The sequence below is a fragment of the Pteropus vampyrus genome, unplaced genomic scaffold, assembly GCF_000151845.1.
Source record: "Pteropus vampyrus isolate Shadow unplaced genomic scaffold, Pvam_2.0 Scaffold149, whole genome shotgun sequence".
In the NCBI taxonomy this organism is placed as follows: Eukaryota; Metazoa; Chordata; class Mammalia; order Chiroptera; family Pteropodidae; genus Pteropus; species Pteropus vampyrus.
In genome coordinates, this window is record NW_011888930.1 from 2,900,769 (window position 1) to 2,910,051 (window position 9,283).

Here is a 9,283-nt window from a genome sequence, read left to right on the forward strand (position 1 = left end):
ACACCTAGTGAGATAGGTATTATTATTACTCCCATTTTAAAGATGAGGAAATGGAGGCAGTTAAAAAAACTGTTCAATGTCAAAGAACTACTACATCAAATTCAAATGGTTACTTTTTGAATCAAATCCAGACAGTCTGACTACAAAGCAGGGAAAGTGTCTCTTATACCGATGCTGGCGTAATTCTGAATACTTAGCATCAAATATTCATCGAATGAATAATTGAATGATTTCAGAGAAGAGGGAAACAGATGAATACTGAAGCTATAAGAAAACTTGCTAAGGAGAGGATGGGATTTTAGCTGGGCCTTGAAGAATGGGCAAGACTTGGATGAATGAGTAGGAAAGCGAAGAGCAATTAGGCCTGGAGAACTTGAACCAAACAATGAAAATAATCATGTGGTGTGTTTGAGAGACAATGAGGACTGTCTTAATTACAAAGGAGGAAGCAAGTTAGTGGGCATGGGGACTGGATAGGCAGGTTGAAGTCAAATTGTAGATGGCCTTAGAATCCAGGCAAAGTAACTGGGTAGGAAGCAGAAAGCCACTAAAAGACTGTGTGTATTAAAGTGACATAACAAGAGTAGTTCTTAAGTAAAACATTTAGCAAAAAAGTAACCATCTAGGCACATTTTAGAGAATGCTGATTTTAGTTTACTACTAATAAACTGATTTAAGGAGGACAGCTCTCATTTTATTTTTATTCAGTCAACTAATGTTTGAGTGCCTGCTCTTGGTTCTATATACTCTATAATGGATGCAACAATTTGCAAAGATGATTTAAAATAATTTTTTTAGATGTCTTACTGTTCAATGTGAAGTTTTATTTTCTTTCAAAATACCAGGCTCTAATCTCATTTAAATATAACGTATCTTAATGGCTTCAGTTGTCTCTAATGTGTCCTTTGTAAAATTTACTAATCTAGCTGGCATTCAAAATAGTCATTTTATTTAAGATTAAATTAGTCAAAAATTAGTTGTTTAGCTTATCAATTTCTTAATAGGTTGTAGCTTCTTCTTGCTATTGCCAGAGAACTATAAGATTCTGCCATTAGCTCTTTCTTATCTGATATATGTCTCTATAACCTGGAGAATGCAAAACTCATCAAATTTATAGATCACACAAACCTGAAAAGAAAAGGCTATCTAATGTCGTAATCTAAAAAGGTTGGAGCAAGGGTCAAATCTAACAAGATGAAGCCACTGGGGATAGACCATGTCCACCAGCACAAAACTAAAAAGATGACACTTAGCAGCAGTACGTGTGTTAAATATCCCAGGATGTCCATCCTAGCAAGTTTACAATCCATGGTGACTAAACTGAAACTTAATAGAGAATATTATCATTTCCAATTTGTGCTACCCTACAAGGGTACAATCCCATTCTACATTGATGAGGGGTTGTAAGTAAACACACATATCGATTATTTTTTAAAAAAATCCACCCCACCCTCAACTTGGAAAGCTCTATTAATTGAAAATAAAAGAGCCTAATTGATTTCTCACCTTTTCAAACTATCAAATCCATCACTTTTATTGGTCAAAAATAAACCTGTCACAATGGTAGTGCTGGTATACAGAGGCTGAAGAACTTTGTAGTATATGACACTGTTAGATTCCTTGTTCAAGTGATTCTATGAACTCTGGTAGGCAGCACTATACACAGATGAAATCTAACAAGGCACCAATTCACCAACATCATGTACAATCCTTCACGCAATGCTTTTCAAACATATCATCCCTTTCTCTCTGGACAGACCTAAGAAAAATAAGTAAAAAAGAACTACTAAATTTGATTTCTAAAAATGATCAGTTACCAAAATAAAAGAATTTGTTTCCAACTTACATTCTATGTTTACTTTCTGAAGTTTCTTAAATTGTTAGCCCCAATTTTTCTTCTAAGTTGTCATATGGTTGCTAGGCCCAATTTTAGTCTTGATTTACTAGAAGAGTCTTCGAAAGATATTGTTAATTTTACCAAAATCAAATTACCTCAAAAACTCATCTGCAAACTTTCCACTTTCTTTTTTTTAAACGCCGATAGCACCTGGTCTTCCTAGGTGGTCTCCCATCCAAGTACTAACCAGGCCCGACCCTGCTTAGCTTCCGAGATCAGACGAGATTGGCACGCTCAGGGTGGCATGGCCATAGACTAGCAAACTTTCCAGTATTAAACAACCACACACACACATACACAAACACACTCACTCACCCAGATACAGAGGTGTTTTTGTGTTTTCTGGATCTCTAGACATTAATAAAACTCACACAGATGCTGCTAGTTTAACAAAACACATATCGAGAAACAAAATACACATTAAGAAACATATCTAGAAAACTACTGAGTTTAACCATTCTTTCATTCTTTAATTTACTTGTTTATTTATCCAAGAAATGTTTATTTGAGTCTAATGGAGTAGTGAGGAGCCCACGCTCTAGAGCTTGAGTATGGGTCCTGAGTATTCCAGTTATAGGTTGTGGGATCTTGGGCTTGTCATAGTTTCTTCATCACTAAATTGAGGATAGTAATGGTACCTGTTTTATAGGAGTGTTGTAAGGAATGAATTAAAAGACGTAAAATGCTGAGAGCAGCACCCAGGACATGTAAATTCTATATTTGTGACTTTGTTATATTTCTAGTCCCTATGCTTGATCAATATATGTTTTCTCCTAAGAACAGATGCCAATTTTTTTGACAAATATATTCACCTTTAAAATTCTCCTAAAATGAGTTTTAGCTCTCAAATTATGGAGACTACACCTCTCTGTAGGCAACTCCTTGTTCCTAAAAAGAACGTTGGTGAAATGGAAGGTGAATATCATGAAAATATTCATTTATTGAGAGAATTCTCTCCAGACAAACTACATTCCGAAGCCTAGTGGCATGACACAGATAAGATTTATCTTTCTGGGTAAAAATAGAAAAAAAAAAAGCAGAATAAAAAAATTACAGGAAAACGTATGGACTGGTGTTCTTATGCTAGTTTAATTCTGCTGACTCTGATAGTTTTGCTCCAAAAAGGGGCCGGAAAGGAAGGTGTGTGGTGACATGGGACATAGATCGGTAGGTGCTTCCCATCTCTGACAAGATCTGCTTTTGAACTCTAAAAGAAGATAAGAATGAAATTATCCTACCCTCTTTGGGGTTCTTGTTCTCTCGTGTTCCTTTTTTTTTCAGTCTTTTTCTCTCCCCTGCCCCCTACCCCCATTTTCGACACTTATTTCATTAAGGTTTCATTAAGGTGACCATGGTAACAATCTATTCTTTCATTTTTCTTTTACTGAGGCTCTTTCTTCTGTGATTCTTATTTCACTACTATTACTCTTTCACATAAATTTAACCTGTTCGATAAGCACCCACCATCAATTTCATACTAGCAGCATTTTGTGGAACACAGAAATTAGAAAGGGAGATTTCTAGTTCCCAAAGTGCTAACTAGCTGAGCGGATTGGTGTGGGGTGAGGGGAGAGAGTCAGGGGAGCATGTCTGAGTCTGGGTAATGTAAATTCTTGAGAACTACAATTCACTGGTAGCTGGCTTCACCCTGTGTCTCAGAGAATCTAAAAACCCCATTCTAAATACATAATTTGATTCTACACATAGTGATCTCTGTCCTACAACTTTAGAGATGATATTTTGATATCATTTAGATGGGCATTCTGGTGGTTCTAGGGAGAATGATATGCTCACAAGGTTAACTTCTAAGTGTAGCTGAAGATCTGTGTTGTGCCTACACTTCTCTAGGTCCTCTGCTCCTTCCTGAAGTTAGAGCTCATTTCAGCTCTTTCCTACCAACCTCAGCAGATTATTGACAAATCGAGCCCTCTTATAGGGTTGGAGTCATGGTTGCTGGGATCTAATGAGGGTTTCTCTAGTGGATCGTTCCAACATGACAATAGGATAAGTAAGCATTCCTCTGGGCAAAATTACTTTTATCGCACTCCTAAAATTGCCGGTTTTCATGAAAAGAGGAAAATTGGAAGTAACTTGGATAATTTATAGCTCCCAGGCACTGGACAACATGATGTGTCAACTGTGGTTTAAAGTGTCATGGTGACATTTTATTTCCTGGTTTTAGGGAAGATAGCTGCTTTCAGTTACTTTTTTAAGTTATTTGAAGTCTGGTCAAGTTTGCTGCCCCTACTATACCAAAGCTTTTGAAAGGTTAAGAAATAAATTTTTAGGAGTCAGTCATTCTCCAATGTTAACCTAAATGCCACTAGAGGAATGAAGAAAAACCATCATCGTGAAGGCTGGCTACAGGTGTAGACGAGGAGACATGGCTGTTCCATGTGATTCACCTATTCCGCCTAAGCTTTGATCCCTCCACTGAAACCTAGAAGCAATAATATTACTTTCTATTTGTCGAGAACCTCTGGGGTAATATGGTAAAATGAAATAAAACTTTGATGGGGAGAATCAAATTGGTTTTAAGAAAACAGGATGGTGAAATAAGATGAAGCAAGAAGTGAGGTTAGCATTCAGAATGCATTTTAGAAGTCGTGTACATTTCCTGCAGGAGAGGCGCATCTTTTTTTGATTATTTTGTGTTTTCTTTTGAATGTCAGACACAGAAATGGATCACCGAGCCACACATCGTGTAGAGCTAACAGCCCATGTTGATAACCAAGTGTGAAGGGAAATGTTCTTATATGCTAGGAAAAATGACTTATTACTTGGGATTATTCGTTAGAGTAGTACAGATAGTTTGTGAACAATTTCTTCTGTCACTTGACCTTCCCTAGCCTAAGTGGACTTCCAATTAGAATATCATTTAGAGTGTCTAAAAAGAATAAACCTTGCCTAAAGCCTGAGGAATCTTCTTTGCAAAACAAAACAAAATAAAAACTCCACAGAGTATTTTTTTTTTCTACATTAGTATGGTAGAGCATTTGCAAATCGCTGGGAACTTCACTAAACTATTTGAAAATAAGTTCATTATTTCTTGATTAAAAAACACGCTGAATGTAATATGGAAAAATGAAATTAAAATTTAATGGGGGGATCAAATTGGTTTTAAGAAAATAAGATGATGGAATAAATATGATGAAGCAGGAAGTGAGCTGAACAGTCGGAATGCATTTTAGAAGCTGTGCATATTTCCTGCAGGAAAGGCGCATCTTTTTTTTGTTTACTTTGCTTTTTCTTTTAGATACCAGGTACACAGAATTCGATCACTGAGTCACATGCACAGTACGCTTCTTACATACTTAGTTATTTATGTAGTTATTTTTAATAATGGAAAGAGCAGGCATGAACCCACCACCCACAAGTTCTTGACAAAAACAAGGGGCATACATTTCATTCTGAGTTTCCTAACAAAGAAAGGAAAAGAAGCAGTAATGTGATTTGCAATATTCCTAAAATAATGATAAAAGAAACACTATTCCTCAGTCTGGGATTATGAAGAATTTTTTTCTGTTGGTCTCATAAAGGGGGAATTATGAAATGCAAAAAAAAAAAAAAGCATTCGGCAACATCTCCAACAAACACATTTCATAGAATTTTATCTACTTTGGCTGTTTGTTTCATTGAATGAAGTTAGGTTATGTTATTAGCCCATGTCTGAATACAAACATATATAAAGTATAAACTTTATGTAGCTCAACATGTAGTACAAAAAATATCCTGAACTACCATCTCTTAAATTTTTGAGTGAATGATATATGCAAATTTTAGTAGCATTTAAATGAGCACAACACCTCTCTGGCCCCAGACTGTCCCAGTTAATAACAAAAAAGGCATGATTACCCATATGTCCCAACAAACCCAACACATTTAGAAAAAGACTATAATTTGGATGACTTTGTTTATATTCTTCTTGAATAACCATTAACATGCTGCTACTCCATCTACTGAACAAATCTTTGGAGTACTTATTACGTACTAGGGACTGTTCTAAGTGCTGAGGATAGAGTGGTGATCAAAACAGACACAATTTTCTGCCTTGATGATGTGAGTTAGGAGGAAAGCAGTTGTAGGTGAGCTTGGAGAGGCAATATGGGAACAGATAGTGTAAAGCCTTGTAGGAGAGATGAGAGACTTTGAATTTTACCGTGAGAAGGATGTGTAGCTATTGGGAGATTTTGAGCAGAGTGACGTGATCTTGTTTAAAGAAAATCAATCTGGGGCAAGGACAGAAACTAAAAGAACAATGTAGTGAAATAATCTAACACAGATTTAAAACCAGAAAGAATAATCCCCAGTCTCTTTCTCTTAAATCGCTATTCCATACCTTATCATCTCTAACAAAACTTCTATCACTGCTCTTTCGCTTCTCAACTGATCCTTATTTCCTATTTCATTGAGAAACCATCAACTCTACCCCCTCTCACCAACACTTCTATCTCTTAACTCACATCCATGCCTATTTATTACGCCTTCCTTTTGTACACAACTAATGAACTATTCACACTCCCTTTACTTATCCACTAGTCCTATGTCCTCTCAACTACTCAAGGACATCACTCCAGAATGTGCCTCTTCTCTCTACTGCATCATTTTCTACTTCTTTTTTTGGATTATTGCTATAAGGACATAAATATGCTATACTTTTCTAATATTAAAAGAACCCTTTTTTGGCCCCGATACACCATCCAACTCCTCTTAAAGCAAAAATCATACAAGAAATAAATTCTTCTCCTCTGTCCTCTCTGAAAATGCTCTAGCTGGGCTTTCACCCATACCACTTGACCAAAACTGTTAAGAAATCATCAATGACTTTCATGTTGCTAAATCTAATGATCAAATGTCAGTTCTCAACCTACTTACTCTATCAGCAGAAGGGGACACATTTTATTTGACTTCTGGCACAGCCACTGTCTTGATTTTCCTCTTCTGTTTCCATTTTCTTTGCTAGATTCTCCTTATCTCCCACTAAATATGAGGCTCAGTCCATGGACCTTTTTTCTTTTTCATCTACACTACTCTGTTGGTGACCTTTTCTAATCTCAGGGCTTTAAATATCATCTATATGATAAATACTCCACTATTTATACTCTAGCTCCGAACTACCATACTAATTCTAGACTTATTTATCTTCGATTGGATACCTAATAGTCTCCAACATATCAAGTCCAAGCTGACTCCTGATCTTTCCTCCAAACCTCCTGCTCCTGCACTCATCCTGATCTAGAGTGTGGATGAATTTTCAGTTCTTACTCATTCATCATATTTTGACTATATTATTGCCACAGCCACTTAATTGCCCTATATGGTTCTCTCCCTTTACCTCCTTATAGTCTGTTCTCAGCCCAATAGCCAGAATGATCCTGCTAAGTCAGATCATTTTATTCTTCTCGAAATTCTCCAGTGGCTTCCCATTTCACATTGAGAAAAAGCCGAAGAACCCTCAATGGCTTAAAAAGCCTGACACAATCTGGCAACAATTTAAAAGTATGACAATATTGGGTATTGGCGAAGTTATGGAACACCAAGAGTTTTTATTTTATTTTTAAATTTAAATTTAATTTTTTAATTTGCTGGTGAAAGTTTAATGGGAATAATCAATCACTTTAGAGAACAATGTGTCAATATCTAATAAAGTTGAAACTACACACTCTGAGAGAAATTCTGTTTTTATGTTCATACCTAAAAAAGTCACACATATAAAAAAAACCACATGTATATAAAGTGACATGTACAGTAATTTTTATAGCAGCATTGTTTATAAGAACAAAAAGATGGAAAGAATCTAAATGTCTCTTTACAAGAGATGGATAAATAAATCTTGGTATGTTTAAACAATAGGACACTATTAAGCAATAAAATCAAGGAATGGAATGAAAGCTACATGTATTAACATGGAGGGCCACACAGAAGCCTTCGTCAGTATTATGTTTTATTTCCTAAATAGGGTAGGGGGTTCGTAAGTGTTTATTACATTAGTCCTATACCTTCCATATGTAGGAAATATATTATAATTTTTAAAGGAGGCAAATGAGAAATTTGTAGAATGTGGGAACAGTTTAGAGGTAGTTTATTGGGAAGGGGGCATGGATGGAAATAGGGATGAAAATATACAGTTGTGTCTTAGGGCTGAGGAACATAATTTACACCTCCTCCTCTTCACCCCACTGCAGTTTTCCTGCTTCAGGTTTTCATCTTTTCCATCGCCTCCAGTTTGTTCTTCCTCCCTAGAATCTTGTTCCCCAGAATCCATTTTTTATAGTTCGAAGGTTTCTATAAGCCCAAATCTGATCATGTCAGTCTTTCTAGCTGTAAACCTTAAAAGACTCTTCATTACCTATAGTGAATATAAGTAAATTTATTAACATAATATAGATGGCACTTTGCAATGTGGACCCAAGCATCCTCAACAATTTCTGTTCCCACATATCCCTGTTCAAAGCTCTATAATCTTGTTCACACCCCTTACTATAATCATCCTTTTCTTACACCTGGAAAACACCAACATAAGAGAGTTTATGTGACTTCTTTTCAGCTTTTTTTTAGAGGTAGAAAGTTCTTCCTTTCTATGTATTTCTATAAAATTTTGGACATACCTCCCTTATAAGAGTCATATTATGTAGGATTTTTATGAGGTAACTATATTTCTGTTTCCCCCAATATGAGATACTAGAAGTTAAGGTAGTGTTTTGTTATTGTTTCATTTTATTTGTTCATCTGTTTTTAAATCTTTACACACCTAGTTCCTACCAAGATGTTTAACACATAGAAGATACTAAGTAATTATTCATAGAACCAATGAAAGAATGAGCGGAGGTTTTATTTAACAATGTTGCAGGTGATAAGAAAACATCAACTGAGATATAAACACAGTTTTTAAGTTCTTAGTTATCCGCCTGTCTCTTTTCATTAATTAAAATGCTTTTTCAGTTTACATATATCGTCAATGCTCCTTGACTAGTTTCAAGAAGGTCACAAGATGAAGGCATTATTTTGTTCATCTTAGCTAAAAGCAGTCTGGAGTTGAGCTGTTCTCATTGCTAGGATAATCCAAAACTATTATACTGTTGGGATACCAAAATATTTGAATTTATTTTTGAAAGTCTGCGTTAATGTAACATTAGCTTTTGTTATGAAAAGATATACAAGATGATATAGCTACCTCCCACATTCTCAAGTCTCGAGCTGGTAAGGCATGGAGGTTTTTGGTGTTATTGGTGGGCCACACTACCGTGAATGGGGACTATATTTTAGGACTATAATATATACACAGAAAAATCTACTTTCTTTAGATTTTAATTTCCTCATATCAAATTATTTTACAATCTGAAGAAAAAAACTACTTCTACATTGGTTCCCAAGACAACTGAATGT

At 35.6% G+C, this 9,283-nt stretch overlaps 1 pseudogene; it reads right to left on the reverse strand.

The window, feature by feature from the left end:
* Nucleotides 1-2,035: 2,035 nt before the first annotated feature.
* LOC111745227 lies at nucleotides 2,036-2,153 on the reverse strand (annotated as a pseudogene).
* Nucleotides 2,154-9,283: the final 7,130 nt, after the last annotated feature.